This window comes from Diabrotica virgifera, chromosome 6 (assembly GCF_917563875.1).
Source record: "Diabrotica virgifera virgifera chromosome 6, PGI_DIABVI_V3a".
NCBI lineage: Eukaryota > Metazoa > Arthropoda > Insecta > Coleoptera > Chrysomelidae > Diabrotica > Diabrotica virgifera.
The window spans coordinates 236964577-236989981 of record NC_065448.1 but is presented as its reverse complement, the minus strand read 5'-3'; the positions used below and the strand labels follow the sequence as shown (position 1 = coordinate 236989981).

The window sequence follows — 25405 nt, the reverse complement described above, 5'->3', positions numbered from 1 at the left end:
ACTGGTGAAAAACCTTATGAATGTGAAGTTTGTAGTAAGCAGTTTACTGTAATAAGTCAATTAAATATTCATAAAAGATTTCACACTGGTGAAAAACCTTATAAATGTGAAATTTGTAGTAAGAAGTTTACCCTAAAAAGTACTTTTAATAGTCATATGAAAGTTCACAATGGTGAAAAACCATATGAATGTGAAATTTGTAGTAAGCTGTTTACTACTGAAGGTAATTTAAATACGCATAAAAGAGTTCACACTGGTGAAAAACCTTATAAATGTGAAATTTGTAATAAGCAGTTTACACAAATTAGTAATTTAAATACTCATAAAAGAGTTCACACTGGTGAAAAATCTTATAAATGTGAAATTTGTAGTAAGCAGTTTAGTGCACAAAAAACTTTACAGAATCATAATAGAGTTCACACTGGTGAAAAACCTTATAAATGTGAAATTTGTAGTAAACAGTTTACGAAAATTTGTAATTTAAATACTCATAAAAGAGTTCACACTGGTGAAAAACCTTATAAATGTGAAATTTGTAGTAAGCAGTTTAGTGCACAAAAAACTTTACATAATCATAATAGAGTTCACACTGGTGAAATACCTTATAAATGTGAAATTTGTAGTAAGCAGTTTAGCCGACTAAGTAGTTTAAATTATCATATGAGAGTTCACAATAGGTTCATCTCTTTTTATCTCACAACTTAATATGTTTTCCATTTTTTGCGTTACTTTGCCGGTTATTAGTGCGCTCATCACTGTATATAGACTACTGTTCTACTAATAACCATATATTTAGCTCCTAGTAAAGTTCAAACTTTAACTTTGGATTTCATGTTTCATAATTTTTTAATAGAGGAAAATACAATAGTTCCTAATTTGGATCAAACTGATAAGATAATTATAATGCAAATATTTTAGCACAAATATCAAAACAAAATAAAAACACAAATAATCAAGGTGACAAACAAAATTTCGACCAATCACGTGCCGAATTTCATACAATTTTCGATACAAGAACTTGCATAGTGTCATACAGGGCACAAATGTACGTACAAGAAACGATACAAGAAAATGTATATAACTTTCTAATATCAGAAACGATATTAGAAATGATACAAGAACATGCATAATTTAAGATATGACTAATATACATAGTTTAATAGGAAACAGTAGCGATCAACAGGTAGCAAAAACGCGTTCCAAGATTGCGGCTGTAATTTTGAATATTTTTTCGAGATATTTGGCACACATATTCGTAATACAATAAAGAATGGCGGTGCAGAGCCCAATTTGAAAAATATATTAATATGTGGAAATTACTCTGTAATTAAATACAATATTAAAAAAACGAGCCTGTACCGCCATTAAGAAGAACAAAAAAGTACACTTTCTTCAAATAAACTTTTTTATCAGATGCCTAGATTTTGTGTCATTTTGGAACTACTAAAATTTTTTATTTCATTAGTAGTTCCAAAATGACACAAAATCTAGGCATCGGATAAAAAAGTTTATTTGAAGAAAGTGTATTTTTTTGTTCTTCGTAATGGCGGTACAAGCTCGTTTTTTTTATATTGTATTTAATTACAGAGTAATTTCCACATATTAATATATTTTTCAAAATGGGCTCTGTACCGCCATTCTTTATTATATTACGAATACGTGTGCCAAATATCTCGAAAAAATATTCAAAATTAGAGCCGTAATCTTGGAACGCGTTTTCGGTACCTGTTGATCGCTACTGTTTCACCTTAAGATATGAGATTTCAAAAGCCAATCTGCCTGATGTCAGGACAACAATTATTGTCAATGAAACTAGAAGTTTTATGAAATGTTGGTTACGCAGCCACTAAAGGGTACCCCCCGTTAAGATAGGCAAAATGCCCTCACTCCCAGAATTCAATATATTTATTTTTTTTACGTTCTATGCAATTAAAAAATGAGATACCGCGGATTTTTAGATCGCCACCCCCCTTACCCCTCCCCCCACAGCCAAAAAGGTAGATTTTTAGATTTAATTTTTTTTAGTTGGGTTGCAATTGATTTAAAAAATTCAAAAAATTCACACATGTATCTGATACTTTTACAAAACATGTCCATTTTTTATGGACCCGTAGGTCGAGTGTACATAACCTCAAAAATTTTTTTTAACTTTTTTAAAGCTTATAACTTTTTCTTGGAGGGGGCTGCAGGTCCAATTTTTTTTGCTTTTTGTAAATTTTATCAAAAGCTATCTCTCTGATTTTGTTCAGATTTTTTCGTTACCTGCGCCATCTTGAAAAATCCGGAAAACTGTTTTTTAGGGGGTTTTTGGGGATTTTCTCCATTTTATAGACTGCAACATAGATCAACTCAAGGTTTTGTTAATAGATTATGTAGAATTTGAAATAACTGAGTATTTTACGACTATCAAAAATTTGGCAAAATACCCCAAGCCCCCCAAAAACAATGTTTTTTTTAAGTTATATAAGGGTTTTTGTTGGCTTAAATGATATTTTTTGAGATTGATACAGCCTAAAAATTTTGAATTTTTTCATTTTTTTACTTTATGTGATTAAAAAATAAGACTCATCGCATTTTTAGCCCACCAACCCCTCCCCCTGCCCCCACAAAAACGTAATTTCTTTTATTTTTTTATTTAGTTAAAGTTTTGTAAGGGTTTTGCGGGTCTAATCATATTTTTTGAGGTCGATACAGCCTGAATATTTTTTTTATTTTTTTACGTTCTATGTGATTAAAAAATTATGACTCACCGCAATTTTAGCCCACTTCCCCTATTACCCTTCCCCACAGCCAAAAACGTAAATTTTTCGATTTTATTTTTTTAAGTTGGCTTGCAATTAAATCGAAAATGTTGTTCTAAAGCTATTTCTTTGTGGCATTTTTGTAATTAACTATTCTAAATGGGAAATAAGCCACAATTTAACTAAAAAATGATTTTATTTTCCATCTGTAATGCGTTAGAGAGAATTCGATAATCTGTGACGCACTGAAAAAAGGGTTCGGGGCGATCTATATAAATAAGTCCGATTAAATTAAATTATTAGATATTTTTAAGATAAGATTTTTTACCAAGCTACATTTTTGTTTAATTTATTAATATTTTGTATTTTTACAACGTGGTGGACGTCGAAACCTTCTTCTTCTTTAAGTACCGTGCCCAAATTTTTAGGCGTGGGTAGCTTCCATAACAATTTGCCGATATCGTTCTCGATCTTGTGCGGCATGTAACAATTGATCTGCTGATAAGCCAGTCCATTGACGAAGGTTTCGGAGCCATGAATATTTCTTTCGACCAATTCCTCTTTTTCCGTCGATCTTTCCATTGAGTATTAACTGCAGCATCCTGTATCTGCTACCTCTCATTATATGCCCCAGATATTCAAGTTTTCTCTTTTTTATCATCTTCATTAAGTCACCTTCGCCTTGACCTACTCTGTTTAAGACTTCTCTGTTTGAAATGCGTTGAACCCAAGATATTCTGAGCATTCTACGATACGACCACATCTCAAAGGCTTCTAATTTGTTCATCATGTTAACCTTCATGATCCAGGTTTCACATCCATATAGTAATACAGGATACACATAACATTTTAGGAACTTGATTCTTAGTTGTAAGTTCAGCTGAGAGTTGCTCAGAATAGATCTAAGTTTCATAAATGCTCCTCTTGCAATTTCTATACGAGTTTTAATTTCTTCATCCGGATTTAGTGTCTCGTTTATCCAACATCCTAGGTATTTAAAATGGTTAACTTTTGTTATTGATTCATCATTGACAATTAGTTGCATCCCTAATAGCACAAGGACGTCCAATGGACGTCCATTGGACGTCCTTCACGGACTTTAGGGACGTCCTTTGGACGTCCGTTTTCGTCCGAGGAACGTCCTTTATACGTCCTATTTTGGTCCAAATGTCGCGCTACCGAACGTCCATTGGACGTCCATCTAAGGTCCGAGGGGACGTATATTGGAACTTAATCGGACGCAAATTGGACCTTAATCGGACGTCCTAGGGGACGTAAATTGGACCTTAATCGGACGTAAATTGGACCTTAATCGGACATAAATTGGACCTTAATCGGACGTCCTAGGGGACGTAAATTGGACCTTAATCGGACGTAAATTGGACCTTAATCGGACGTAAATTGGACCTTAATCGGACATAAATTGGACCTTAATAGGACGTAAATTTGACCTTAATCGGACGTAAATTGGACCTTAATCGGACGTAAATTGGACCTTAATCGGACCTTAATCGGACGTAAATTGGACTTTAATCGGACGTAAATGGGACCTTAAGCGGACGTAAATTGTACCTTAATCGGACGTAAATTGGATCTTAATCGGACGTCCTAGGGGACGTGAATTGGACCTTAATCGGACGTCCTAGGGGACGTGAATTGGACCTTAACAGGACGTCCAATTTTGGTCCAAAGGCCAAGTTGTTAAACGTCCAATGGAGGTCCACCTAACGTCGGAGGGGACGTTCGGTGGACGTCATTTGGGCATTCATAGGATGTCCCAGTTTGGTCCAATGTCTTGCTGCTGAACATCCATCTAACGTCCTGGAAGGTCATTCGGTGGACGTCTAGCGACGATATTTAGACCTGTGGAGAATGTATTGTGGGAAATAAAAAATATATTTTTTAAGGAACTTATATTTCATCTTATATCAAATTACAATTATTGGATATTACAGTATTTACATTAAATTACAATACACTTCTCCAAGAAATTAACGCACCACCTTAAATATGGGGTATATTTGATGTCTCGTATTTCCTAAACCTGTTGTCCCATCTAAGTGATGTTTTTATAATATTATAGCCTAGGCTATAGGTTACCTCCTTAAGCTTGTCATGCTGTAATATATGTATATTATATCATATCGCTCTCTATAGTAATGTGATATAATATATATTACAGTATAGCTCCCTGTGCATGACAAGCATAAGGAGGTAACATATTCTAGGGCCTAGGCTAGAATATTATAAAAAAAATCACTTAGATGCAACAACAGGTTTAGGAAATTCGAGACATCAAAAATGCCCAATTTTTAAGGTGGTGCGTAATCGGCTGTATATACAGGGTGTAACAAAAATACACGTCATAAATTAAATCACATATTCTGGGACCAAAAATAGTTTGAATGAACCTAACTTACCTTAGTACAAATATGCACATAAAAAAAGTTACAGCCCTTTGAAATTACAAAATGAAAATCGATTTTTTCGATTATATCGAAAACTATTAGCGATTTTTTATTGAAAATGGACATGTGGCAGTATTTATGGCAGGAATATCTTAAAGAAAAATTATGGTGAAATTTGTGCACCCCATAAAAATTTTATGGGGGTTTTGATCCCTTAGATCCTCCCAAACTTTTGTGTATGTTCCAATTCAATTTTATTATTGTGGTACCATTAGTTAAATTCAATATTTTTGTTTCTTAGTATTTTTCAGATAAGGCAGTTTTTATCGAGTTGCGACTTCTTTTTTAATATGTCCACGTAAAAATTTTATGGGGGTTTTGTTCCTTTAAACCCCCCAAATGTTGTATGTTCCAATTAAACTATTACTGAGGTACCATTAGTTAAACAGAGTGTTTTCAAAACTTTTTTGCCTCTTTGTATTTTTTCGATAAGGCACGTTTTATCGAGTCTGGCTTCTTTTTTAATATGGTTCAAAATATACCTAAAAATGTAAAGCATAAATAAGTTTGCATATTATTACCAAGTCTCCATAATCGTACTTAACCATATACAAATATGTGGTGGATTTGACAAATATTCACAATATTTCGATAAAAATTGACTTTTCGAAAAAGCAATAAGAGGCAAAAAAGTTTTTAAAACGTTGTTTAAATGGTAGGTACTACAATAATAATTAAATTGAAACGTGCACAAAAGCACATTGTTTTCGATACATTGGAAAAAATCACTTTTCATTTTGTAACTTCAAATGAGTGATAAAGGCACAGAGACTTAGATCACGAGGTCACATTGAAAGGATGCCAAAAACGAGGACTCCGAAAAGGGTACTAAACTACACTATAGCTTCAAGAAAGAGAAGAGGAAGACCGGAAAATAGATGGAAGCAAGAGGTCGAAAAAGATTTGGAAAGAATGGTGTTACAGGGTCAGAAAAGAAAAATGAATAAGAGGAAGGAATGGAGAAAAATCACATATCAAGCCAGAGAAGATCTCAGTACATAAAGAAACGTGAAAATGAAGAAAAAACAAACTTTTCAAGCCATGGGCCTCTAAGGCCCTTGGTGCTATTAATATATAACTTCAAAGGGCTGTAACTTTTCTTTTGTGCACATTTGTACTAAGGTAAGTTAGGTCCAATCAAACTATTTTTGGTCCCAGGATATGTGATTAAATTTATGACCTGTATTTTTGTTACACCCTGTATATAGTCACTGATGTGACATACCTCCGATTTGTTTTTTCATGAGTTTTGTAAGAGAGACTAAAAACTTTTTTATGGTTACCTCCTGTTTTCATATATTTTTTGACATGTTTTGTAGTAAATTCAACTATCTATTTACTACAAGACATGTCAAAATTTACATGTGAAAGCAGGAGATAATCCTAAAAATGGTTTTTCGTCTCCTACAAAATTCATGAAAAATCAGATAGGAGAATTTGTACATTACAATTCTCTGATGTTTGGGAAAAAGGGCTTAAGTCAGAAATGCACATCGATAATGTTTTGATGATTTCTGGACCAGAAAAATCGGCTCTTTTTATTGGTACATACAGTTTACGTCTACAACAGTTTTTTGCTGGTCCAGAAATCATCAAAACATTAGCAATGTGCAATTCTGACTTACGCCCTTTTTGCCAAACATAAAAAAAGCAATCTGGTCATAACTGACCAATGAGCAATTTTAATTTAACCTAAATTACTAATGTTTCTTAAAATGAAGAGCTTACCCGATAGCGTCTCTTATCTAATCTAACAAGATCGTGCACTATTCTAACATACACAGCCACATCACGCACTATGCTCTGCTTTTCACTATCACCTATCACTCAAACTAGTTCAAAAGGCTTTGTCCTCTTCAATCTTCTAGTTTGCCCAGTAGTATCGAGGAGGATTTCCTCAATATTCTTGTACTTATTTAAGTTGTTTGTCGGGATTCCTGCTATCTTCTTGATGATTATATCCAGGTTCCATTCCTAGGTATTAATATTTGTTTATAAAGTAATAACTTATTATGCATGGACAATGTTGTTTCTTCCAATTAGCCAATACACTTTTTATATCTTTATTTTGGTTATATCTGGTTTTTTGTAGACCACTTTCAGCTGATTCTAAAAAAAATTAAAATGAACGGTAATTTTTCTATTCTTTACAATTAAAAATCAAAATATTTACAGGTAATACATGCATAAATGATTCGTTTCATAAAGAAAATTGAAAACGGATTTTATAATACTTACATAATTGTTTAACAGATCCAGCCATAGCCAAAACTAGCATACTAAACAGTACAGTTGAGTACAGCAAAAAAAGCCACTAATTTCCATTTTTCACCCCCTTATCGATGCATTTTTTTCCAATCAAAATTTTTACTAAATTTTTAGGTTATCTTATGATGAAAATGAAATAATTGATGACTTGATGACCAATGACCACGCGACGCTACATAGATACTCGCGCGGCAAATTTGAAAATGAACGCAAATTGAATAGTAAATGGCCTCTCTTTAGAGTATGGAAAATTTTACCCCTCCAGGAGGACATTGTACTCTTTTCATAGAATATCTTGTGGTAACTTTCCAGCCATAATTTAATCAGATGTTCACGGAATAGAACTTTGATAGTAGAATTCCTGGAATGTTTTGTTGTTAGGGGAAACTTTTATTTTATTTATTCTTGAATATTTCCTGTTGTTAAACATTGTAACCAATAATTTACAAATAAGATTTTCATTACATTACATGAAATCAAAACATGTTTTGGATATTAAACTATATAGTTTTATAATTGTAATAATTTAATATACAATTTTGAATTAAGATTTAATCTTTCGATCTAATCGATTTAAACTACAGTAAAACTTGTGTTACCGGCCCCCTGCCAACACCGGCCACCTGTACTAACGGCCAGTTTAAAAATTCCCCACACTAATTACAGTAAAACCTGTCAGTAACGGCCGCTAAAAATGAAAAAGCTATTGGCCGATATAGAAAGGTGACCGGTATTGCCAGTTTTTGTAGTCTAGATATAATTGGTTTGGGGAATTTTTAAACTGGCCGTTAGTACAGGTGGCCAGTAACACAGGTTGTACTGTATATCTAGGCTACAAAAACTGGCAATAACGACCACTTTTCTATATCGGCCAATAGTTCTTTCATTTTAGTGGCCGTTAGTGACAGGTTTGACTGTATTTCATTAACGTAAAGTTAACGCAAGTTAATATTTTATTGAATTATTTTGCTATTTGATCTCGTAATTGGTATAATGTGTCCAATATAAGCGTTCATAAAACGTCCGTATTTCGTCCAGTATGGACGTCCAAAGTCGGACGTCCAAAGGACGTCCATATTTATTCCGTCCGAAGGACGTCCATATTTATTCCTTCCGAAGGACGTCCAACATGGGACGTCCGTTTATAGTCCATGGACGTTAGGACCAAAAATGGACCTATTTTGGACGTCCAAATGACGTCGTGTGCTATTAGGGAATTGTCCGTATTTCGTCCAGTATATATACGTCCATATTTGTCCCATCCGAAGGACGTCCAACGTCGGACGTCCATTTTTATTCCGTCCGAAGAATGTCCAACGTCGGACGTCCAAAGGACGTCCATATTTATTCCTTCCGAAGGACGTCCAACGTCGGACGTCCATATTTATTCCTTCCGAAGGACGTCCAACGTCGGACGTCCAAAGGACGTCCATTTTTATTCCGTCCGAAGGACGTCCAACGTCGGACGTCCAAAGGACGTCCATATTTATTCCTTCCGAAGGACGTCCAACGTCGGACGTCCAAAGGACGTCCATTTTTATTCCGTCCGAAGGACGTCCAACGTCGGACGTCCAAAGGACGTCCATATTTATTCCTTCCGAAGGACGTCCAACATGGGACGTCCAAAGGACGTCCATTTATAGTCCATGGACGTTAGGACCAAAAATGGACCTATTTTGGACGTCCATTGGACGTCGTGTGCTATTAGGGATAGGGCCGACGTCTTGTTTACTAACCACAAGTAACTTTGTCTTTGTTGCATTTATGTTAAGTCCGTTATTGGAGCATTCTCTAGTGACTCGATCTATAAGGAACTGAAGATCTTCGATATTTTCAGCCATGATCGCGGTGTCGTCTGCATATCTGATGTTGTTAATAGTTTCTCCCCCGATTCGAACTCCACATTGTCCTTCCAAGGCTTCATTAAAAATTATTTCTGAGTATACGTTAAACAAATTTGGGGATAACACACAACCCTGTCTGACACCTCTTTGAATGCAAATTTTGTCTGTTTCTTTGCCGTCTACCAGAATAGAAGCTTCTTGATTCCAATATAGATGTTGTAAAAGTCTCAGATCTTTATCGTCTATTCCAATCATTTCTAGATATTCAAACAACCTATCATGTTGAACTCTATCAAACGCCTTCTCAAAATCTATAAAGCAGACGTAAATTGGTTTCTGTACTTCCCATGATCGTTGAAGTAATGTTAACATTGAGAACAAAGCTTCCCTTGTTCCCAATCCTTCTCTGAAACCGAATTGTTTGTTTCCCATTGTCTCTTCACATTTCTGCTTGATTCTATTAAGAATTATCTTAAGAAGTAGCTTGAGAGCGTGGCTCATGAGACTAATTAGTCTAAAGTCTTTACATGATGATGTATTAGGCTTTTTTGGGAGTGGAATAAATGTAGACTCTAACCATATCTGTGGCATCATGCCAGTCTCGTATATATGGTTATAAATGTTTGTTAGTTGTGAGACATTGTCGTCATCCAGAAGTTTGAGCCAGTCTGATGGTATTTGGTCAGGGCCTGGAGATTTCCCATTTTTGCTCTGTTTGATGGCTTTCTCTACTTCCGCTTTTAAAATACTAGGACCAGTATTCGTATACTTTGTGGTGTTAAGTGGTGGCCTCGTATCCAGGAAGAGCTCTTTTATATAGTTAGTCCATTCTTCCTTTTTTTCATCCAAGTCGAGAATTATTTTACCTTTGGAGTTTCTCGTAAAGTGAGGAGTTCTTTTTCTCTGAGTGTAGGTAATTTCTTTAAGCTTTTTATGTATATTAAACTCGTCATGTTTTCTTTGTAGTTCTTCCATTTCACGACATCTTTGTTCCATCCAGTCCTCTTTTGCTCGCTTAACCTCGTATCTTATTTGTCGATATATCTCTCTATACCGAATCTCGTCTTTGTTTTTCCAATATCTTCTTTGTTGAATAAGGTCTAGTATTTTATCGGTCATCCAATCCTTTTTCTTTATTGGGTCTTTTTCTGGTTTCAAAACTTCGTTTGCTATGGTGACCATGGCGGAATTCATGATATCTAGATTTTGACCGATATTTTTTTGTCCAGATCTTTCTAACTGTTTTTTAATCTCACGATTTATCTTATTTCCGAACTCATCTGATATTACGGCATTTCTTAGGAGTCGAGTATTAGGTTTCTTCTGCGTTGTGGGGGCTTTTATTCTTTTTAGTTTTAGTTTGAATCCAGCACAGAGCAGATTATGGTTAGTTGCTGCGTCTGCACTTGGGTATGTTTTTGCAGATGTAATACTGTTTCTAAACCTTCTATTAATGATAATGTAGTCAATTTGATTTCTGACTATCTTTCCCTCTTGATCAGCTGGAGATTTCCAGGTATATAGTCGTCTTTTAGGTTGCTGAAATAAAGTATTTGCTATAATGCATTTCTCTTCTTAATAAAATCATTTTTTAGTTAAATTGTGGCGTATTTCCCATTTAGAATAGTTAATAATTATTAAATTATAAATTACAAAAAGTACATTTTAATATATCATACTTCTTGTAGTTTTGGGAATCAAAACATTTTGTCCTTTGTTCATTAGTTTCTATTTAGTAGGTACCCTAATATTACCTTACATTATATATATTCTAATTATTCAAACATCTGCTTGTACCATCTACATAACCTATATGTATCTCTGCCTACAATGACACTTTGCTTCACGTTTACTGCCACATTAATACACCATAAAAAGAATGAGGAAAGTATTACCAAAGAATATGTAGCTCCATATAGGTATATTCATAGAGTATTCGGAGAGTTATATTCGTTGGTATTACACTTAACAGTTCTAAAGTCTTCATCGCTGTCTTCGTCTATTACAGGTATAACATCTGTATTGTCAAACAGTTTTGCAAGATATTCTGCTGGCATGATGATTTTTGTAGAATATCTTCCATGCCATAAATATTATACTATGGCAGCTACATGCGAACAACAGAACAGCCTATGGTTATGTTGCCGATTGCGCAACTCGCATCTACAAGATATATACAAGACATAGATATCTATCGTTTAATGTTTTCCAAACCATCTACATTTGGCTCATAATGCAAATAGTCCACGACGTATGCTTGTCCCCGTTAGGTAAATCATTCCGATTCGTTTTTTTGCACAAACTTACTCAAAAACAGGTCCTTTAACCAAATTCACCTGTACCGCGGTCGGAAAATTGTTTAAACAATTTTTTAAACGAATTCAAAAAATCAATTTTTTCACTTCGGACAAATCTGTTTTAGATTATCTGGATCAACCTGAACAAAAAAGGTCTCTTGTGATCTTGCTCTAAAATTGACTTTGTCGAGTTACACGCGATTTAAAATTTGAAAAACGCGAAAATGGTCAAGGCTTAATAACTCGATTAAAAATTATTATTAGGAAAGTCAGAAAGTGACCAAATCAAAGTTTAAAGCCCCCCCTATAAGAGCCTGAAGAAATTTTTGTCATTATTTTATTACTAACTATTAATTTTAATAATTAAAAATGAGCGCTAAGCACGTATTGAGGCGGTCGTCCGCGAGAGAGATGTACAATTCATTGGACGTTCTAAAAAATATCGATAAAACAAGTATCGATCGAAGTCAAAAATACGTTTTAAAAAATAAAAAAGGAATTTTGAGGTTATGTGTACACTTGACCTACGGGTCTATAAAAAATAGATGTTTTTTAGAAGCCTCATAAAATGTTTAAATTAATTGCAACTTAATACCTAAATAAAAAAAATAGAAGAATTGTCGTTTTTGTGGGGGCAGGGGGAGGGGGTGGTGGGCTAAAAATGCGATGAGTCTTATTTTTTAATCACATTTAAAGTAAAAAAATGAAAAAAATTCAAAATTTTTAGGCTGTATCGACCTCAAAAAATATCATTAAGCCAACAAAAACCCTTATATAACTTAAAAAACATGGTTTTTGGGGGCTTGGGGTGTTTTGCCCAATTTTTGATAGTTCTAAAATACTCAGTTATTTCAAATTCTACATAATCTATTAACAAAACCTTGAGTTGATCTATGTCGCAGTCTATAAAATGGAGAAAATCCCCAAAAACCCCCTAAAAAAACAGTTTTCCGGATTTTTCAAGATGGCGCAGGTAACGGAAAAATCTGAAAAAAATCAGAGAGATAGCTTTTGATAAAATACACAAAATGCAAAAAAAATGGACCTGCAGCCCCCTCCAAGAAAAAGTTATAAGCTTTAAAAAAGTTAAAAAAAAATTTGAGGTTATGTACACTCGACCTAGGGGTCCATAAAAAATGGACATGTTTTGTAAAAGTCTCAGATACATGTGTGAATTTTTTGAAACTTTTAAATCAATTGCAACCCAACTAAAAAAAATTAAATCTAAAAATCTACCTTTTTGGCTGTGGGGGAGGGGTAAGGGGGGTGGCGACCTAAAAATCCGCGTTATCTCATTTTTTAATTGCATAGAACGTAAAAAAAATAAGTATATTCTGGGAGTGAGAGCATTTTGCCTATCTTAACGGGGGGTACCCTTTAAAATTGTTTATGGTACAAGCAATGATAACAGCTAACATCACTGTGTTGGAATTATAAAAATAAAAGAGTTGGTGAAAATAAATTATCTAAGACATATGATCCCATCATTTTCAGTTTCAGCCGCCATTATGACATTACTTAGATGTTTTACCAGCAGGTTTTATGTTTTTGATCTTTGATCAGAAATTGGTTCAGTTCTTGTACAAGAATCTGTCTCTGACACAAATTCTTGTATCGTTTCTTGTATCTGTGTATGACACTATGCATTTTTTTGACATATCAGAAACGATACAAGAAAATGCATAGTGTCATACAGCCTTTAGTTGCCTGTCACCTCTTGTAACATAATGACCTAATTGTTACCTATTGACCCTCTTACCACGTATGGGAGTCACATATGTTGCCCTAGGGCCGTAGCCATAGGAATTTTATCCATCCTTTAGATTTTGCCATGTTTGCATCTATATGAGACTTTTAGTCTGTTTTTGAAAGGCTTTGACGTTTATATTTTTTGGTTGGCTCACCGCATGTTCTTGTAAGTATAACCAAACTTTGCTTTTACCTTGGTCATCATTTTAACTTTAAATTTGCTTTAATTAATATGGTTATACTTATTTTAGGTAACACTGATGATGCTCTTGTTACAGAGCGAAAACATTTTCTATGTTTCTAGCCCTATAGGGGCTTTTTAAACTAATATACCTTTTACCAAGACAAAAATTTTTTATTAAATTTTAGTTCCAAATAAGACTAATTATTATTGTAGTTTTAAATTGGTTTATTCTCAGTTTACTTTAAATTTAATCAGTTTTATGAAGAACTTATGGACTGTTTGGTTTTATTAGATTCTAGTTTGTGACCTTTTAGTTTTATTGCATTTAAAGATTCTTGTAATATGACTAATAAAACCTATTATTAAATCTACTTGATCTCAAGACTATTATGTCAGTAAATCATATGCATTAAAGCTATTTTTGTTAGTTTTCTTTAAAGTTGCTTTCTTAAAAGCAATTGGTAGGCTATATTAAAATCGAGCGCTCTTAAACTGAATCAATTTGGTTATTGTAATGCATTGGCCATATGTAATTATAAGGCCCACTCGCGACGCTCATGTGTATTTATTGAATTCTATTTTAGTTAATTTCACGTACAGGTAAAATAATTAATTAGTCGTGTTTAGTATGTAGACAAATAAAGGTTAATTTTGGGCGTACAAGTGTTTTTGTACCAAATATTACATGGCAACGAGGTAAAACGTTTTTAGATTGTTTATAATAGTGAAAAACAAAATGTCGAAAGACGAGAAATTATATTTAACGTTAAATTTGAAATTTAATCCCAGAAGTTGTGAATGGAAGGTGTTTATTAAAAGACTAGAACAGTATTACATCGCTAGACAAATTACAGATGTTAATATTAAAAGAGCTATTTTGTTATACAGCCTTTCAGAAGAAGCTTATATTTTGTTGTCAGATTTATCAGTGCCTAAAAAACCTGAGGAATGTGAATTCAGTGTCATTGTAAAAAGTCTAGATGGCTATTTATAATAAAACTTGTTTGGTATGGGTTGAAAGAGCAAAGTTTTATAATGCTTCGAAAGCAAAAAGTGAAAGTGTACAATATTGGAGTGTGCGGTTAAAAAAACTAGCCGGTAATTGTGCATTTGGAGATATCTTGGAAACGAAATTAACAGATATTTATTTCAAGATATAATGATGGAGAAGTTAAGAACACGCTATTTGCACTGAAATCAGATATAACATTTAATTAATCATTTACCAACTATATTGTTATATTCAGGGGCGTGCGGTGAAATTTGAAACAGAGGGGAGGCAATTTATAAAAAAATTGTAAAAACACCTATTTAGAATGTAATTCAATTCTTCTACCTGAACGAAAGTCTCGGTCATCAAAATTCTTAAACCTATTTTCCATTCGTTGGCATATTTGATCTAAAATCTGATAGTACCTATATTCGGCGGTAGCACGATTGGACATCTCCAACGTTATCAGTGCGTATGCTTTTCCTTTTTTAGGCTCAAAACTTCTTGCCATCATATTATTCCAGTATTTTTCAAAGTCATCTCTCTCTATTTGTTAATAACATCTTTAAATTCACAATTTTTTTACACAGAAACCAATCTCGTTTATCTGGCATTATAATACATTAAATAAATTATCTGAGAATGGAAATATTTCTGGAGAAAAACAAAGTTAAAAAAAATTAAAATTAAAATAATTTTTTAAACTATCCAAAAGTCCTCTCGAGCTATATATAGTCGGTTCGCTAAACTCAGACACAAATGGCCAGTTATTTTAGTACGTAATTTTTTTGTTTTTTGTAAATTTTGACAAAATTGGCCAAATTACTAACTATTTAGTAATTACTAACTAAATTTGGTGGGTTTTAAGACGTAGTTATTGCACATTTTTTGAAATACAATTAAGAATTTTATATTCACCATTGGCGTGCATACGGGTAATATGATCGGTCATATTACCCGTATGCACGCCAATAGTGAATACAAAATTCTTGATTGCAAGTCAAAAAATTCGCAATAACTATATCTTAGAACCTACCAAATTTCATTTGCATGTCTCAACCGGTTTTAGGGCAATAAAATAAATCATCGGTTTGTAAAAAAAATTCAACATCCCGTATCTCGTAAAAGAAGCATTTGCGGACATAAGTTTATAAAGCAAACGGTCATTATTTTTTCATGCAGAATTGCCCCTTAAAGTTTGTCGCACTTATTTACAAGCAACCTATACTGATGAAGAACATCTCTGTATCTGTAGAGTAGGGAGTGTGAGTCAAGTCCCACAGCACTTAGGCCACAATTGACCCATTGTACATCCTCCCAGGGGGTTGTCGTCCTTAGTTCATTATCCATCCTGCCATTTCCAGGAAGGTGGACAAATCACCTGGTGACATCTCCCCTATATCGGCAGGTGTAGGCCAAGACTCGCCGAACGCATACTCTCGTATAGACGATAACTCCGGACATTCACATAGGACATGCTCGACAGTTTCGTCATCTCGTTCACACCTCCTGCATAGAGATGTGTCTACTAGCCCCAGTGTGTGGAGGTGTTTTCTTAGTTGACAATGGCCAGTTAAAAAACCAACGGTCAAGCGTAGGTTTTTCCTGGTCATTCTCAAGTACTTTTCTGATGCTGACTTCCCAAGGTTCCTTAGTGTTACCTTGGCAAGTCTACATCCTGGCCCTTCTTCCCATCTTCTTACGGTTTGCGTGTGGGAGTGACATTTGACAGTTTCCGCGATTGTTGTAGTCGACAAGCCAAAAAGATCACAAGGTCCTAAGAGTCTTAGGCCTGCTGCCCTTCTAGCCAGCTGGTCAGCAATGCGGTTGCCTTTATTTCTGTTGTGTCCTTTAACCCACCTCAGGATGATGTTGTTACCATCCGAAGCTTGGGCTAGTGATTCATGACACTCCATTACTAGCCCTGATATGACGCGTGGTCTGTTCAGGGTTAGTAGCGCTTGTCTGCTGTCTGTGCAGATTATTACAGTTTTGCCGGCTATACCTTTCCCGATTATCTCTTTTGCGGCTATGGAGATACCAGCCAGTTCAGTCTGAACTACGCTGGCATTTTTGCCCATGCCCCATTTTATACTAAGGTTCAATGATCTGGAGTATATTCCACATCCTGAGCCTTCTTTCGTTTTGGAGCCATCTGTGTAGATGCAATATGCATTTGCCACGTTTGACTCCCTATGTTGTCTTGTTTCGATTTTGTAGGGTTTGTCGAAGACAAACGTAGGTTTAATTGAGTCGCATCCATGGCCCGCATGCAGCTGGGGCAGTGCCTCCAGCTCACCCCGCCAGAAACGACATCTCAATTGTCCCATTCCTACATCAAGGTTTGCACCCGCTGAGCGTAACCTCATCATCGTCATCAGCGCCACCTCTCTGACATATATATCTAAAGGGGTAATGCCAATGAGCAACTCCATTGCAGCAGTTGGTGTTGTTTTCATGGCACCTGTTATATTTAGGCAAGCCATCCGTTGAATATGGTTTAGTTTGTTGATCGCTGTTGCCTGTAGCACTTTTGGTACCCAAGCAATGGCTCCGTAAGTTAGCATTGGCCTAATGACAGTAGTGTAGATCCAGGCGACCACCCTGGGCGAAAGGCCCCAAGTGCGTCCGACCGTTCGCCGACACTGTTCATAGGCAATATATGCTCTTTTAGCTCTACTATCTAAGTGAGAGTTCCATGTTAACTTCCTGTCAAGGGTAATACCAAGGTATTTCACCTCTTCAGAGAAATTCAGACTGCAGTTTAGAATCCTAGGGGGTATTAAGCCCGTGATCCTTCTTTTTCTGGTGAAGAGGACCATCTCTGTCTTTTTTTGGATTTATAGACAGTGAGTGTTCCTTACACCATGTTTCTATTAGTCTGAGAGCAACTTGTAATCTCTCGCATAGTGTGTTCTCAAACTTACCGCTTTGCAAGACGGTTATATCGTCTGCATAGGCTATTGTGTAGAAACCGTTCTTGCTGAGTTGGTAAACCAGGGTATCCAACACTATGTTCCAGAGGAGTGGTGATAGCACCCCCCCTTGTGGACATCCCCTCGTAACCATCCCTCTAACCAAAACGTCTTCTACATTTATGCTTATTGCTCTATTTGACAGCATACTGAATATCCATTCGCTCAAGGCCAGGGGGACATTCCTGACATTGAGCTGTTGGGTGATGGTTGGGAAAGTTGTTTTATCAAACGCTCCCTCAATGTCTATGAATATACCTAGGGTGGATTCTTTATTATCCAGCGATCTTTCAATTCTTCCCACTACTTGATGAAGTGCAGAATCGGTAGATCTTCCCGAAGTATATGCATGTTGATTTGGATGAAGTGGATTATGAACCAGAACTTCATCTCTTATGTACCTCTCGCATAGCCTTTCCATCGTTTTCAAGAGAAAAGATGTCAGGCTAATTGGTCGGAAAGCCTTCGGTAGGGTGTAATCCATCCTACCTGGTTTTGGTATGAAGACCACACGTACCTCTCTCCACTCTCTAGGAATATATCTCATAGCCAAGGAGGCTCTGAACATTCCCACAAGGTGCGGCAAAAGAATATCCAGTCCCCACCGTAGTAGGGCTGGATATATGCCGTCAGGCCCTGGTGACTTAAAAGGGGCTAAGCACGATATGGCCATCTTATCTTTTCCTCACTAATTAATGTTCTGGCAAGATGCCAGTCATTTGGTGTGGGTATGATTATTTCTTCCGTCCAGTTTGGTGCTTTTGAAATGCTAGAACCGGGGAAGTGTGTTTTCATCAGGACCTCAGCACTTTCGCAAAGGTTGGAAGTTTTGCTTCCATCTTCCTTTGTTAGTATGCTGATATGCCGATGTGGATCTTTTGAGAGCGCTTTTTGTAGCCTGGAAGCTTGCGGAAAATCTTCGATTTCCTCACAGTAGGCTCTCCAAGCAGCTCTTTGTTTTTGCCTACAGACTTTCTTAAACTCTCTGAGGTTTGATTGATAAATATCCCAATCCTCTTTGAGTTTGGTGCGTTTTGCTTTATTAAAAGAAGTTCTTGCTGTCTTTCTAAGGTGTTCCAGTTCAGTGCACCACCAAGAGTTGGTTTTGCGACTTTCCTGGACCATCCTTATCGGACAGGATTTTTTATAAGCGTAGCTTATTTTATTTTGGATAGATACCGTGTACCTTTCCAATTCTGTATTAGTTCCTGGAGTTAAAGCCTTTTCATTCCGCAGAGCATCTTCTAAGAGGCGGTTGTAGAGTTCTACATCCGTCCTCCTAATGTCGCGAGATTTGATAAGGCTTTTTTCCAGACTAATAATATAGGTCAACCAGCGGTGATCAGACATAGAGATGTCCTCTGAGCAGTTCTGAATTTTATTAGATATTTCTGCTGTTGCTAGCGTGATATCTATAACAGTTTGGCTACGAACATTAATAAATGTAGGTTCCGTGCCTCTATTTAAGATATACAAATCTTTACTAATATGATTTGATGAAGAACATGACTAGGTGTTAAAGTACATAACTTTTGTATTATCCAACATAAGAGAATGAATCAAAAAACAGGATGTTCAGAAAACCTGAACCTATAGTCGGGATTTAATTTCAGTATTTTGTAAAGGCTAGAATATTCCACAGGGTGTTGCGAATTTTGAGAAAAAAACACAGTTTGATTCGTACACCCTGTATACAATGAAAATTTACCTGTTTAGCAAAAATATTACTACAGTGATATTGACAAAGAATAAGGCTACAACATATTCAAAAAATCACTTAAATCGGACAACAGGTTAAGGAGATACGCGACATCAAAAATGACCCATTTTTTAGGGTGCCCGTTTTCTATGACGCGCAGTGTATTTTGTAATTATTTTTTGCCAATTTTAGCAAATTGACAAAATTACTTACTAAAATAACTAGCCAGTTGGGTCTGAGTTTAGCGAACGGACTATATTTATGGTTTCTGTATCCCACTTTCAGATTTTTACCATTCTCCAAAACCCTAATACATATAAATAAATATATTTATATAAATATTTAGTATTTATAATATAAATAATTCTATATATTTATTTATATAAATAATTAAATAAAATCAATCTTCATAATTCCACAAAATCAGTAGACGAAGCACGTCATTGTCAAATGCTGGTAAATCCCATTTAAATTCACGAAAACAGCTCCTTGTATGCAATTGACAGAATTGCTTATAAGCGGTAGATATGCCCGAAATTTGAACTGTGTAACCCCCGTGATTTTTACGGGAGAGATGTCCAGCAAACGACGGCACTGTTGCCAGATTTACCTTTTTCGTTTTAGCGGGAATTTTAAAATTAGTCTAATGCCACTTTGGTTTTAAGAGAGAGTTCTGTATTCTTAAATTTATAACCTTACTTTTACAAGTAATTAGGATTATTTTATTTACATGTAAATATTGAAACAAGTATTGTACTGTGTCATAATTTAAAAGTCATGTTGCAGTATTTTGAAAAAAAAAAATGAAGCTCAAAAGAAATATACTTATACAGTACAAATTATTTTTTAATGGGAATGGAAATTTACGATTTCAAAGGTGAAAATGTGTTGGGATAGTATAGATGGACACTTTTTTATTTTAGTATTAAGTGGTTACATAATTATTCAGAATATTAATAAAATTACTAGTAATTTGAATTAGTTTTAATATGTATTATAATAGTATTAATTCTCATCATGTATCTGGCTAAATAGCTAAGTGCTAAAGCCGCAAAATAAAAAAAATAAAAACATTCTTAGTGGCCTAGCACCTTTACTTTGCCTGGGGGCGAGGCGAGTTAATAAATTCTATTTTCTTATTGCAGTCATTTTGTGACGGCTTAAGAAGTTACATAAATGATGTCCTTAGGCTGTGAAATTTTAACCGTAGAAATACATCTCTATGTTCACTCAGTCATTTGTTTCGAGCTTCTGCCATGTGTTGTCTAATATTAATATATCTATGTTATTGATATTGCCAATGATACAAACTAAAGACGTATGACGTAGATATATTAATATTATGTGACGCTTGACCAAAGCTCGAAACAAATGACAATCGATGAAAAAGCCCTATTCAATAGGGCATTTCATTCACAGTCATTTGTTTCGAGCTTCTGTCATGTGTCACATAATATTAATATATCTACGTCGTACGTTATTGGTATATACCAATGATACAAACCAAAGACGTATGACGTAGATACATTAATATTATGTGACTCATGACAGAAGCTCGAAACAAATGACAATTGATGAAAAGCCCTATTGGCGTCTGCATATCAGGATCCGGTAATACTATATTATTTATCTATGATCAGGATATTGCTGGGTGTACACAAGTAAACAACACTTTTTTGATTAAAAGGTTTATTTCATTAAATCAAAACTTACATGGATACAATTTAAATAAGATATTTTTTCTATTTAAGGCAATATAATATAAGATATATATTTTAGTATAACTCTCCTACATTAACAAGCTTTAACACATTCAGTGGCCATGAAGTATGGGTAGCATCACGAAGGTTTTACGGAAGGTACTGACGACACATAAGTTATGTGAGTAGTACTGTGTAACTAAATAAATGATTTAAGTATGTGGTACCAGCCAAGTAGAGCTTGTTCGAGATGGGTACCAAACATGTTAATCTGGTCATGCACAGAGACTTATACTATAATATGTTATATCTCATATTGCTCACTCATTACTTCTGGAGTGAACAATATGAGATGTAATATTATGAGATATACCTATTATATATTATGGTATAGAGTATAGCTCTCCATGAGTGCCAAGTTTTAAACTTAACTGATAACAACTAATGGATACCCTTTTATCCAAAATTTTATAAAAATTTGAATGGTCATATTGGTATTAATTCCACAACCCCTTCCTATAACAATAGGCCCATTGTTGGATGTTATTGCAGTAGTTCTACTGCAAATACTTACTAAAATTGTATGTATCTGCATCACTTAGGAGTCTACCCAAAAAGCTATTAATACTCTCTAAACCATCATTAATACATCTTGTATATATAATAGGATTTTTTTCAGAATCAGATATTTTATTAAGATTTACTTACCATGCTCTATCTATGTGCCAGGCACTTAACAGTCTATTAGGAGCAATACCCATTACATTTGACGAGGCATTGTAAAAGGTGTCATATGAAAACATTTGACTATACATATAATACCAACACAGACATGTATTTAAAAAAATTGGTAAATTAAAGTAGGTATCTTTTCTATTTGAAAATAAGAAAGCAGTACAAAATCCATTCCCAAATTCATCTTTTACTAATACTGTCATAAGTTCAAAGTCATAGGAATTGAGCCCATGAGTTCCATCAATTGCGATAAAGGATTTGCCAAACTTAATTAACATTTCCTTTTGGCACAGTATTAAGGAAAATAAGACAAAAATCATAAATGTTAAATTCAGAATGAATATCCATTAGTATGCCCTGTTGTTTGTAAAATAATATTGGAAAAAATAAATAATCTGTAAGCATTCAACCCAAAAATAAACACTGGTTGCATCATCATTGTACATATACCCATCTTTCAAATCAATGCCATAAGAGAGTTTAATGTTTGTGATATCTCTTCTTGTAAGTAAATTAATTCTTTTTAATTTGCCTCCTATGCTATTATGCTATCCTGGACAGTCTGAAGTTTACTAAAAAAGTAAAATATAGGTATAGGAGAATCAAACACACTAGTTTGAAATTGTAAACTGTAGTAAATATTCATGAGTATAGGCGGGTTGACATTACTAGTGAATAACGAACATGGCTCACGCTTACGTATTTTGCCCATGCTATTGTTAGATATTTTATTATCTATTTTCAAACCCAAGCAGTACATTTGTATTTATGCAATGGCTCACGCTTACATATTTTGCCCGTGCTATTGTTAGATATTTTATTATCTATTTTCAAACCCAAGCAGTACATTTGTATTTATGCAATGCATAGATACAAATGTACTGCTCGAGTTTGAAAATAGATAATAAAATATCTAACAATAGCAGGGGCAAAATACGTAAGCGTGAGCCACATTCGTTATTCACTAGTAATGTCAACCTGCCTTAATATTTAAAAAGTGGTTTAGTGGTAACATTCTTGTTTTAAATTATATTGTGTATATCGACGGCGGAAAGGCAGGACCTCATAACTGAAAAAATTGTATAAAATGAGTTACTTCGGTTTTCGCTTTAGAATAAGTGTATCAGCACCTATTAAAAAGCTTTTAGAGCTGGGAAAGCCTTTTGGAAGCCTTCCGGAAACTTTCCCAGCTGTAATCGCTGTTTAATAGCTGCCAATAAACTTATTCTAAAGCGAAAACTGAAGTAACTCATGTTATAAAAAATTTTCAGTTACGAAGTTTTGCCTTTCCGCCGTCGATATGCAAATATTTTACTTACATTTTTGAAGAAAGTCTCAAAATAAACTTTGAAGAGATATTTATCTGATTTTGGTATTTATGTAAGTGCTCTATATCATCCTCATGCCCATAATGTGTTTTAAAACAGTTTCATTATTTTTAGATACTATTATTCGACTAGTACACCAAATAGACATTTTGCAGGATCCTTGGGATTTTAAAGCTCATTCTCTATCTTGTTTTGAAAAATAATTTTTTGAGGATCACATACATATACATTCATAATAAGATGTTTCATGTTCTTGTACTCTTGTTCTCTTCCTGTGCCATCCATACAGTACAAATCTAAAAAAAACAACATAACAGGTGATTACATGGGCAGTTATACTACTTACAGCTTACTTTGTATCTAATCTATTATCTAGTTTATTAGTATTTAGATTACTCTATTAGTATCTACCTACATAAAACTATCTTTGAAATCTAAATTTTTGATATCAACATCAACCTTAATACTTAAAAAATAAATAATAATGTGGAAGTTACACGTACCTACCTAAAAGTTTTTGAATTGCACTTTTATCAACTGGAAAAGACTTCAACATAATGAGTTTTAAATTATGACAAAGCACAATATTTATTGTTTCAATTTACATGTAAATAAAATAATCTTAATCACTTGTAAAAGTAAGGTTAAGATTTTTGACTTGAGAAAACAGAACTGTCAAATTTAAAACCAAACTGCTATAAAATTTTAAAATTCCCGCTAAAAGGAATCTGGCAACATTGCCGTCGTTTGCTGGACATTTAATCTCTCCCGATTTTTACATGGGCCAAGAAGAAGCAAATTTGAAATCAGATTATCTGCCGACATGATTGCGAATACCGACGTAGAAATACGATCATGGCCTACGGGTCCGCGTACCGAAGGAAAGCTAGATATGCAGCCAGCATTCAGCGCTGCTTATGAGAATTTCTTTGCTTTGTTGTTTCTTTTCTTATTACTTACTGCTTGTATTATATAATTAAATATTCTCGTATGCAACTTAAAATCTTGCTTATGTGTTTGTTCTTTTTTTTTTAATAATCTCAGTTACTCAGTTGTTATGGTATTACCTGCGGAAACCAAGGGAAGCAATGCTTCCCTTGCTTCCATGTACCGCACGCCCCTGGTTATTCGCGTTGAAAAACAAAGTATCTGACCTGTGCTGGAATACATTTAAACCACTATAAGTGGTATGTATAAACAAACCAGAAAATTGTTGATTTGAATGGAATTTGGTCACTATTAAGAAATTTTTAGTAAATTTCAGCATTACGAGTACATTAAAATATTTTTAAATCAAATCGGTATTGTTCTGTTCCTCAAATGAATGTTTGTTTATACCATTTATATCGGCAGGGCCGCGCCGTCCATAAGGGCGAAGAGGGGCGGTGCCCGCCGGTGCCGTATTGAAAAGGCGCCGGTAGGTGCCGAAAAAAAATTTTTGGCAATACCGAAATTACCAGATTTTTTTTTATTACCAGAAACGATAAACAAAAGTAATGACATCGACTATGGAAAAAAGGATCTTATCCACTGGTGAAATCAAACCAGAAATATTAACAATATTTTATTGTAAAATTGAAAAGTTCCCAATCGTAGGTAAATAAAAATAGCAGCTAATATTACTTTGATCCCATTACGAAACCTTATTTATCTCATTAATCTGAACTATATGTGTGTTCTCTAATAGTGTAATCGTTGTTTTTTGTAAATAACGAAGAAGTGGTTCAAGGAGTTCAAGAATAAAGAAAGGAAAAGCAGTTGGAAAAGATGATATTTCTGGGGAAGTGTGGAGAGCATTACGAGAGACAGGAACAAGGTGGCTAACAGGTTTATTTAATAGAATTTAGAGAAGTTGGACAAATGCAAGACGAATGGAGAAGCAGTATAGTACCTGTTTACAAAAACATGGGAGATACAACAATGTACAAACTACAGGGCCATAAAACTACTTAGTCACACCATGAAAATATGGGGGGAAAGTAGTTGATAGAGAATTTCTCGAAAGATTTTGTGGTGGGCACTCAATAACAATAAAGGAGTTCCGGATGAATATGTAAATATTGTGAAGGGATATGTATGAGGGAGTAACAACTAATGTTAGGTGTGGAAGAGACTGATAAATTTCATGTGAAAGTAGGATTTCACGTGTACCAAGACACAATGCTTATAGTCTTTATTTATATTAGTTTTGGATCAGATAACAGCGAAGCTACAGGGTAACATTTCCTGGTTCTCAATGTATTCTGTTGATATTGTGTTAGTATGAAATGATAAAAATAACAAAAACTGGAACAGTGGAGACAACCTTGGAAGAGTTTAAAACTTTTTGAATAGTAATGGTACTACCTACGATCGGTATTGTAGAGTAATGGGGAAATATATGGAGATGCATGTAGTGGAATTAGAGAGGGATGGATCGATGGATG

At 34.6% G+C, this 25405-nt stretch overlaps 1 protein-coding gene and 1 long non-coding RNA gene across 4 annotated transcripts in view; one reads left to right on the top strand and one right to left on the bottom strand.

Annotated features, from left to right (window-relative positions):
* Positions 1 to 25405, top strand: part of LOC126886330 (zinc finger protein 665-like) — a 368013-nt gene that overhangs the window by 222158 nt on the left and 120450 nt on the right. The gene's annotated exons all lie outside the window — the stretch shown is intronic.
* On the bottom strand, positions 21971 to 23780 carry LOC126887370 (uncharacterized). 3 transcript variants are annotated; one of them, XR_007699029.1, is made up of 3 exons: positions 23483 to 23744; positions 22971 to 23275; positions 21971 to 22223 (listed from the first exon to the last, which is right to left on the bottom strand). It is a non-coding gene; the product is annotated as an uncharacterized LOC126887370 (long non-coding RNA). The 3 variants fall into 3 exon arrangements; XR_007699028.1 differs by having other exon boundaries at positions 23487 to 23744; XR_007699027.1 differs by having other exon boundaries at positions 22971 to 23780.